The sequence below is a fragment of the Bos mutus genome, chromosome 25 (genome assembly GCF_027580195.1).
Source record: "Bos mutus isolate GX-2022 chromosome 25, NWIPB_WYAK_1.1, whole genome shotgun sequence".
Classification (NCBI taxonomy): Eukaryota; Metazoa; Chordata; class Mammalia; order Artiodactyla; family Bovidae; genus Bos; species Bos mutus.
Window position 1 is genome coordinate 38577735 of NC_091641.1, and position 9967 is coordinate 38587701.

General features: G+C 54.1%; 1 long non-coding RNA gene across 1 annotated transcript; it reads left to right on the forward strand.

The window, feature by feature from the left end:
• Positions 1-3007: 3007 nt before the first annotated feature.
• On the forward strand, positions 3008-8173 carry LOC138985557 (uncharacterized). The gene is made up of 3 exons (XR_011462600.1): positions 3008-5902; positions 6534-6584; positions 7684-8173. It is a non-coding gene; the product is annotated as an uncharacterized lncRNA (long non-coding RNA).
• Positions 8174-9967: the final 1794 nt, after the last annotated feature.

The following is a 9967-nucleotide window of genomic DNA, read 5'->3' on the forward strand; positions in this document are numbered from 1 at the left end:
CAGAAGGCCCAGAGGCTGGAAGAGGCTGCTTGGAGGCAGGGGGAGGCAGGGGAGAGCCCTGTGAGCCTCAGTGCTCCAGAGCAGTAACAAAGGCGGAGTCAACCAGACAGGCAGGCTCTGTGTGCGTGCAACCAGCAAGTGCAGAACAAGCAGAATCCCCCAAACATCCCTGCGAGCCTGGAGAGGTTAACACACACACACACACACACACACAACGAAACCCACCCGTGTCTGCACCTGCAGCACATTCTTTGGCCACTGCTCAGACCATAGGGCGGAGAAGGCAATGGCATCCCACTCCAGTACTCTTGCTTGGAAAATCCCATGGACGGAGGAGCCTAGAAGGCCGCAGTCCATGGGGTTGCTGAAGGTCGGACACGTCTGAGCGACTTAGCTTTCACTTTTCACTTTCATGCATTGGAGAAGGAAATGGCAACCCACTCCAGTGTTCTTGCCTGGAGAATCCCAGGGATGGCGGAGCCTGGTGGGCTGCCGTCTGTGGGGTCGCACAAAGTCAGACACGACTTAAGCGACTTAGCAGCAGCAGCAGCAGCAGACCAGAGGGAAAGGGCCTCAGTGCTTCCTCTCTGGGCTTGGCTGGCCACGCTGACTGCTCTCTGCTGTGGGAAGGGGCAATCTCCTGTGAAGATTTGCTTATGCCTCTGATCCTGAGTTTCTAACAGGGCAAAGGGGGTGAGTCTTCAGCTTTGCCCCTCCTCTAGCCTGGCACAGACTCCAGCCTCGGCCTCTGGGCCATGGTGTGAAATGTGGCACTGGGAGGATTCGGCATGTGCCCCATTCCTCTGTGTTGGAGCACAGTCCTGGTGGTGCAGGACCACAGTGGAACTTACCATCAGGCCCATTTGGTAGATGCTCAGAGAGGTTAAGTGGTTGGCCTGAGCGTGCACAGCTGTCAAGGAGCAGAGGGGACTTCCTTAGTGGTCTAGTGGCCAAGACTCCTGGCTCCCAGTCCAGGGCCCCAGGTTTGATCCTGGTCAGGGAACTAGATGCCACATGCTGCAACTAAGAGTTGAAATACCACAACCAAAGATCTCGCATGCTGCAACAAAGATTGAAGGTCCCGTGTACCCCAACTAAGACCCAATGTAGCCAAATAATTTTGTTTTTTTAAAGGACCAGAGGTGGGATCCTAGTCCAAATCATTTGACTCCAGAGCCCTGCCCCTCAGGGAGCTGATTCACCCTGTAGAGGAGATATATTTCGTGTTTGTCCTGGAGACACCCTCCCACCCCCGCCGCCTGCCCCACCCACACACACATATACTCTGTGGAGTTGTAGGGATGGCAGAGGGGAAAATGACCAAAGGGGATGGAGACACTTGCTGCTCTTCTTTCTTCTCAGCCACACAGTCAGATAGGTCAGTCCCTTCTCAGGGTGGGAGTGCTGCAGGTGGGGCCAGAGGCACCCTGGGGGCACCCGCCAGGCAGAGGGCTTCCCCAGGAGAATGACTCATCCTACCTGGGCTCCTGGAACCTTCCGTACACCCTGGCCTTGAACTGAGGGGGCGGCTGGAGCTCTGGCCGCTGACCAGGTAGGCTGAGAGTGTGGGAGTGTCCGGGTGGAGGGGGAGAGGTCTGAGGTGTCACATTTGAGTCCTGCAAGTCACAGGGATGAACCTGGAGAGAATGCCCGAACGAGCTGAGAGCTGGTCCCCTCAGATCAGTCTCTGTGTTGTCTGTCGCCTACTGAGCTGGAGAGCTTCTGAGCCTTACAGCCCCAGTGGTTCTCAAACTGAGAGACTTACTGAGGGCGGGGCCCAGGGATACACATTTCTAACAAGCTCCCAAGCAGTTAAGATGCATGTGGTCCTCTGAAACCTGGAAAACCACTGTCCTGGACCTCCCAGCCAGGCAGCCGTGAGAAACCCCTTCTGGAGCCTTCTAGCAGATCCAGAGCCTGCTGTGTGTGTTAATGTTTTCCACGACTGGATTTAAGTGCATTCCACTCTCCGTTGGGGGTGCTGTCATCAGCTGAGCTTCTTCCCTGTTTAAAATAAATGATGGCGTCTCAAGTGATAGCTCTGCTTTGATCCATCCCCGGCCGTTTCCCCCAAAGAGCAGGCTGCCCCATCACCCGATGACCGCTGAGCCGCTTACCGCCGGGCTGTCCTGAGCCTTCCCCCTGGGCAGACCTCCTCCCAGCTGTCCTTCCCTAAGCCCTCCGGGGTCTGCACTGCCTGCCTGCCTGTGGGCCCCTAAAACTGGGTATTCCCTAGGATCCCCTCCTTGGTCCTTTTCTGTCTGATGCCTTTCCTCAGGTAAAGAGGCAAAAGTGAGGGGGAGGGATTTCCCTGGCTGTTCAGTGGCTAAAACTCTGTGCTCCCAGTTAAAGGGGTCTGGGTTCAGTCCCTGGTTGGGGAACTAGGTCCCATGTGCTGTGACTAAAGGAGCCTATATGCCCTAAGGAAGATTTCTCTTGCTGCAACTAAGACCCAGCGCAGCCAAATAAATAAATGGATTTTTCTTAAAGTGAGAGAGGAACCCCATCTCTATTCAGGAGAGTCCCCCCAATACTACCCAGCTTCTGAGGTATATCAGCCCGACGTTTTCAGGGGCGAGCTTGATATCTCCCCTCGGCTAACCCCATGGAGCTCTTCGATACAGGCTCTGACTTGAGGGGAGTCTGGCCACACCTGTCACTCTGAGGGGGGTCCACCCACCGTGGATTCCTCGATCCTCCTTCCAAGCTGTACCCCTGACAGGAAAGAGTGCCCATCCCAGTAGCCAGGCTTCCTGCTGGAAACTTCTGACTTATTTCTGCTTTCCCTGTTAAAAGTCATAGGGCCCTCTCACCTTCCAGACCCCTGAGTGCACACACACCTCCACCCACCACACGGGTGTCTGTCCTGGTGTCCCAGGCTAGGGGTCTCTTTGTATTAATACTTTTTCTTTTATTCCCGCCCCCTACCCCCCATCACACATCTCTTAAGTCCCTTCATCTGGCCACTGCAGTTAGGGGCCTTTGAACTCCCCAGTGGCCCCCTCACTTTCTGAGAGCTTGACTCAGCCCAGGGGTGTCAGCTGAACTGGACTACTTGGAGGCTGCCTGGCTTTTCCCCATCTGTGTCAGGGGCCACGTGGCACTGAGTCAGTGCCCCTGCCTGGAGTCGGGGTCTTCGTTCAGATCCTGGCTTTGCCCTTCCTGGCCTTTAGCCTGGACAGATTTCTTGAGCCCCCCAAATCCCCATTTCCTTGTCTATAATGGCAAAGCAGGTATTAATAACAACAGTCTTATCTCACAAAGCACTTGTGAGGGTTGATGATATGTGACCTGGTGTCTAGAATTCCTTGGCACATTTAATTTAATTTAAACACTGCTTGGTGCATTTAATCCTCAAAACCATGCTGTCAGAGACTTCGTTGCTAGTCCAGTGGTTAACAGTCTGCCTGCCAATGCAGGAGACTCAGGTTTAATCCTTGGTCTGGGAAGATCCCACGTGCTGCAGGGCAACTAAGCCCATGCACCACAACTGCTGAGCCCGAGTGCACCTGGAACCTGTGCTCCGCAATGAGAGAAGCCGCCGCAGTGAGACACCCACACGCGGCAGCTGGAGAGTAGCCAAGCCTGTGCTGCAGCAAAGCCCCATGCAACCAAAAATAAAAAAATAAATCTTAAAAAAAAATGCTGTCAGGTAGAAAGTCACTGTCAGGCCCAATTTGTAGATGGCGAGGGAGGCTCAAAGAAGCCAGGAAGTTGGGCACGCAGCTGTAAAGCAGCAGAGGTGGGCTTCAGTGGAAACCAGTTCACCCCAGAGCCTTAGCTTCTAACCGCCAATCCTGACTCTGGGTTCTCTTTCTTCATCTTCTGTTCATTCATTCACCCATTCGGCAGTTATTTATGGTGTGCCTACTATCCAGGGCCGTGGCGTGAAGGAACAGGTGAAACCCCACTCTGTGCAGAGAGGAAGGCCTCAGTTCCTGCAGGAACTCCTGGAGGCAATTGCCCAGGCTCCTCTTGCACACTCGCTTCCTTGGAGGCACAGACCAGGATGCCTGTCTCTCCTCTCCACTGCTCCTCATACCTGAAGGTCTGCAGGCGCTGGACTGGATTAGGGTTTGACCCTTGTGAAGGAGGAGGAGGATCACAGCAGGACCTGTTGTAGGGCTTGGAAACACTGGAATCCTCAGGGAGTGGGACAGTGCAGTCACGAATGGGGATGCAGCTCGGTACCCCATTGGGGTACCACTTCACCCAGCAGATGGCGGTCACAAAAAAGGAGGGGCAACAGCAAGTGGTGAGGAAGAGAGGGAGGAATTGGAATGTTCTCCCACTGCTAGTGGGCACGTTGGGCGTATCAGGTGGTTCGGCCACTGGCAGTTCCTCAGGATAGAGTCACATTTGACCTGGCGACTTCACTCCCAGGTGTGCCCCCAAGAGAAAACACATGTCCACGAAAAACCTGTACACAGATGTTCACAGCAGCGTTATTCACAACAGTCAAAAGGTAGAAACAGACCGAAGGTCCATCAGTGGATGAATGGATAAACCAACTGGAATATTACTCAGCCAGGAAAAAGACTGAAGTACTGACACAGGCTACCATGTGGATGAATGATATCACTTCTTTCAGCAAAAGAAGCCAGACACAAAAGACCACATACTGTATGATTCCTTTGCTCTGAAATGTTCAGAATAGGCCAATCCATAGATAGTTAATAGGTGAGTGGTTGCCAGAGGCTTGGGGCAGGGGCTAGGGTGGCATGGGTAAGTGGTAAGCAGGGCAGGGTTTCTTTGAGGGTGATGAAAATATTCTAAAATGGATTGTGGTGAGGGTTGTACCACATTGAAATACTGAAGAATCACTGAATTGTATACATTAAAATGGTAAGTTATATACTATGTGACTTATATTGCAATAAAGCTTTTATTAAAAAAAAAAAATACTAGCCAGGAGCCTTCGCTGGGGGGACAGTGGTTAACACTGCGTTTCCAGTGCCGGGGACTCAAGTTTGCTCCCTGGTTGGGAAACTAAGATCCCACATGCCACACAACATGGTCAAAAAGAAATCAGAAAAATTAGCCAGACTTCCCTGCATCAATGCTGACAGAAGGCACGAACACAAGAACTCAAAAACTTTCTGAGGAATCGAGAGACATTCTTTGGGGTTGCTTTGCTGTAGTTCTCGGGACACAGAGAAGTGACTGTAGATAAGGTTTCCGTTCATCCTTCAGACCTCAGCTTACACGTGACTCCCGAGAGAGACCCTCCCTTTGTTACTTGTCCTCTGTCTCAGCCTCTTCTTTCTTTCTTTAAGAGTTCTTCCTGCACTTGGAATTGTTGTCTGTCTGTGGAGCTGATTCTGACTCTTGCTGGGTCTGGTTCCGGCCAGTCAGGGGCTTGCTTCTTGCTTGCCCCATAGTAGGTGCTCAGTAAATTCCTGCAGCGTGCATGAACAGCAAGTACTGATAACAGCCGGGGCGCCGGGCTGGGGTCCACACTCCCTGCAGGGGAGAGAGCCAGCAGGGCGGGTCGGGGTGCCTCCCAGCCCCAGTGGCTTGCTTTTTCTCTGTTCCAGTTCCAGGAGAATGTCTCTGGAAAGGAAGCCCAAAGCCCGGTTTGGCTGGGAAGAGGCAGGCAGGGAGGGGAGCAGGGGCCGGGCAGGCCTGGGGAGGAAGTCTGCAGCCCTAGGCTGCCGAGGGCGTGGCGTCTGTGTTCGCACCTTTGGAATGTGGCTGATTCACTCTGGGGGGAGGCAGGCAGCCACTGCTGCCGCCGGCCGCCGCCACCGACTCGGATCCGACATCTGGAGGCTGGATTCCAGGAGGAGAGATGGAGTCTTGCAGGCAGATGTCAGCTTTGAAGGTCAAAGTGAGCAAGGGAGCCAAGGAGGAAGAGGCTGCCAGGGTCCCACGCTTCCCCACCCAGGATTCTGGGAGAGAGGTGAGGCCCCGTCCCCAGCCTTGTCCCAGCCCTTCAGCCACCAGAGCCCCTAAGGGGGCAGGACAGCCTGGGGCCCTCCTTCAAAGACCAGTTGCTTAAGAGCTGATGTAACTGCAAAGGCTGAGGGCCTAGCTCGTCCCTGCTGTCAGTGGCCTTGGGACACGGGCTTGCATCTCCTGGCCCAGTGTCTGGTGTGGCTTCACTCAGGCCGTCACTCCCCAAGGCCTGCGAACTCCCAGCTTGCCTCTCCCTGGGGCTCCAGCGAGACCCTCGGCTTGCCCCTCGTTGGCTCAGCTGGGCCCAGCTCATGTTGGACATTTGGATGGGACAGGTCCGGGTCAGGAGCTCACTCCAGTGCATGGCTGACACCCCGAGAGCCACACAAAGAAGGTGGGATTTGGGGGTGGTCCCCCAAAGCAGCCAGTGCCAGAGGATGGGCAGCAGCCACTCTGTGAGCTGCCTCCACAGGACTGGCATCTGGCACTTCTGCCAGGCAATGCACTCGGCCTTATGACCCTCACCTACTGGGGTGTCCCACTGGCTAGATTCCCTAAGCTCTCAAAAGCTCATTTTCTTCATCTATGAAATCTCATGGGATTCTTTTTGGGATTGACTGAGACCATGCCTGCAGATCCTCTGGCACCTGTCTGGCCCGGAGAAGACACAGAGCTAAGTGACCTTGGTGCGTTTCTCTGTCCTGAATCTAGGTGCTCTGTGATCTGCCCTGTGGGCTGAAAGAATGGTGTGTGCATGTGTGTGTGTATGTGGGAGTGAGCATGCAGGCTCCTTTCTGTTCTCCAAGGAATTTTGTACTGTCTGGCTTCTCCCTGGGTTAGGGACTACAGCGGGCAGAGGGTGGAGGCAGGAGGGACAGGAAAGGGCTGGGGGGAAAGTGGGTGGGCATCACCTGCAGGCCTGCAGGCTCAGGCCTGCCCCTGGGAGTCTCTTCCGTGTGCCCTCAGCTCCACCAGGGCTGGAGGAGGGGCCCAGGATCACTCCTGGGAATGACGGTCTGTCCCTCCCTGTGCAGCATAAGCCTGCCTGGTCATTTGACCGGGGTGGGGTGGGGTGTGTGTGTGTGTGTGTGTGTGTGTGTGTGTGAAGGGAGGGACCCAGGCTCACCCGTCTCCTATCCTGTCTCTCCTGGAACCCGGGGACCTGGGGGAGGGGGTGGCTCAGAAGGGGAACCCAGGCCCGGGGCTCCTCAGAAGAGGAAACCCGGTGCCCAGAGTGGTCGGAACCTCTTGGAGGCTTCAAGAGAAACCTGGAGGTTCTGGGAGGGTGGAGGGCCGGCCTCCTGTAAGCTTTTTGCAGCTATTTGTGAAGTGCAGCCCCTCCCAGAATCTGCTGGGGCACAGGACGTGCTCCACGGAGTGTGCCCCCACCCCACCCCACCCTGGGTTCAGCACCCTCCACTTCTGCCAGCCCTGCCTCCCAGCATCCCTCTGGGACGCAACACATCTGGGCGTCTGCTCATCCCCACCAAACCACCCACATCCTCCGACTTAAGGACTTGAGTCCAAATGCTACCTCTTCAGATCCCTGCCAGCCTCCTGCACTCACGGTTATTCTCCTCTGGACATGGTGGGCTTGGTACTCCTGTGTGGAGCTTATCACCACATCAGCCCCCTCGGCGATGAGGGGCTCCTGCATCCATCCCTTGTCCACATCCTACGTGCCCTGAGCCTGACTCTAGGACGGGCATCCCAGACTGCTGGGACCACGCTGCCTGGCTCTCTTCTCTAAGATTTTTCAACATGTTCATCTGTCTCTTTCATTAGACGACAGACTCTCTGAAGTTGAAGGACATAGTAACGAAAGCTACGTTTTCTGAGCTCTTACTAAGTGCTTTTTAAAAACTGAGGTATAATTCACATACCTTAAAAGTCACCCCTTTAAGATGGACAATCCAGGACTTCCCTGGTGGCACAGTGGATAAAGAATCCACCTGCTAATGCAGGGGACACAGATTCGATCCCTGGTCCAGGAAGATTCCACATGCCATGGAGCAACTGGGCCGCAACTACTGAAGCCCTCGTTCCCTAAGAGCCAGCAAGTTGCAGCTACTGAACCTGTGTGTACCTAGAGCCTGTGCTCCGCAATAAGAGAAGCCACTGTGATGAGAAGCCCGCACGCTGCAATTAGAGAGTAGCCCACCCCCTGCAACTACAGAAAAGCCTGCACAGCAACAAAACCCAGCACAGCTGAAATAAATAAATAAAGCAGTTTGTACACATAAAAAATAAAATTTACAATCCAGTGGATTTTAATGTATTCACAGAGTTGTGCATCCGTCTCCAGCATCTAATTCCAGAACATTTTTATCATCCCCCCAAAGGAAGCCCAGCAGATTCATCAACTGTAAGATGTGTACCATTCGTGTGGGGATTGATCATGGGGGAGGCTTTGCACATGTTGGGGCAGGGAGTAAGTGGAAAGTCTCTGAATCTTTGCTCAATACTGCTGTGAACTTAAAACTAGTTTTTTGGTTTGTTTTTTTTTTATTGATTTTGGGAATTTTCTGGTGGTCCGGTGATTGGGGCTCTGTGCTTTCACTGCACAGAGCCTGGGGTCGGTCTCTGGTTTGGGAACTAAAATCCTGCTAGCTGCATGGCACAACCCGCCCCTACATTGATTTAAAACAAAACAGAACCCTGAATGCATTAGCAGTCACTCCCCATTCCTCTCCTTCCCCACCCCCAACCACTGGCAATCATTAGTCTGCTTTCTGACTCTACAGATTTGCCTGTTTTGGACATTTCATATAAGCAGAGTCCTATAATATGTGGTCCTTTGTATCTAGCTTCTTTCACTGAGCACCGTGTTTTCAAGGTTCATCCACCTCATTCCCTTTTTATGGGTGAATAATATTCCACTGTCTGAATGGATCAGCATCGGTTTATCCATCTGTCCATCAGAGGACATTCAGGTTGTTTCCACTTTTCGTGAATAATGCTGCTAGGAACATGCATGTACACATTTTTGTAAAGATGAGGTTTTTCCAGTCTAAGTGTTTTTTTGACAAACACCTCATTTAATCCTCAAAGCAGCCCTCTGTTTCAGTGCTGACACGATCCCCCTCTGGCAGGTGAGGAAGCTGAGGCTCAGAGAGGTGAGCCAAGGTCACGTCACGGCTGGAAGCCATGGAGCCAGGACCCTCCTGCCTCCTGGTCAACAGACCCCGGTGTTTCTGCCTGTATTTAGCAGAGCTTTGCCCACTGTTACTGCACAGTAGATGTTGCTGACTCTTCAAACAAGGACCATGCACACCTGAAGTCCCAGAAGTCCTCTGTGATCTGTCAAGGTGAGTGGGTCACCTGCTCAGTGGTGATCCAGCGGCTCCAAGGGATGTGCGTTAGGGGGTTACAAGAGGTCCCTGTGGCCATAGCATCATCATCCATGGATCCAGGCTGGACCAGACCCGGCCCTGCTCCCTCCAGATGCCATTTGCACCACCTCGGGGAGTACAAGCCCCAAACATTGCTGCCCTTTTCATTCACCTGCAGCCTCTTTCCTGGGGTTCCCGGGCTGCCTTACATCTCTTGCTTTCTTGGATTTGGCATGCAGCCCTGGGTCACCTTCTGGTGGGCTTTGTTCCTTTCTCCTTCCCAGGAGCGTGGCATGGTGGGTAACTGCTGTCAGATATCCCAGGTTTGAGTCAGCTTTGCCACTCTGGCTGTGTGGCTTCGGGCACGTTCCTGAGCTTCTCTGAGCTTCCATCTGCTCATCTGTGATGGGGGTCACAATAATAGACCCGCCGAAACTCTGTGGGACTGACTAAGGGCAGGGAGATGAGCAGCTCGCGCTGTCCCCAGCACCTCGCACAGGCCTGGGAAGAACTCGAGGTCGGTCCTCAGGGCAGAGGCAGGCTGGCAGTGGGCCGGGGAGGGGGCAGGGAGCTTCATGTGTCTCCCATGACTCAGTCCTGTTCGAGGAGTGGGGAGTCAAGGCCAGGCCTCTGAGGTCGGGCGCCTGGGGACCTCCTGTCCTCCTCCTCCCTACTCTGCCCTCGGCCTGCTCCCCACCCAGCGCTTCCGGCAGTGCCGGGCAGGGCCTCACGCATTC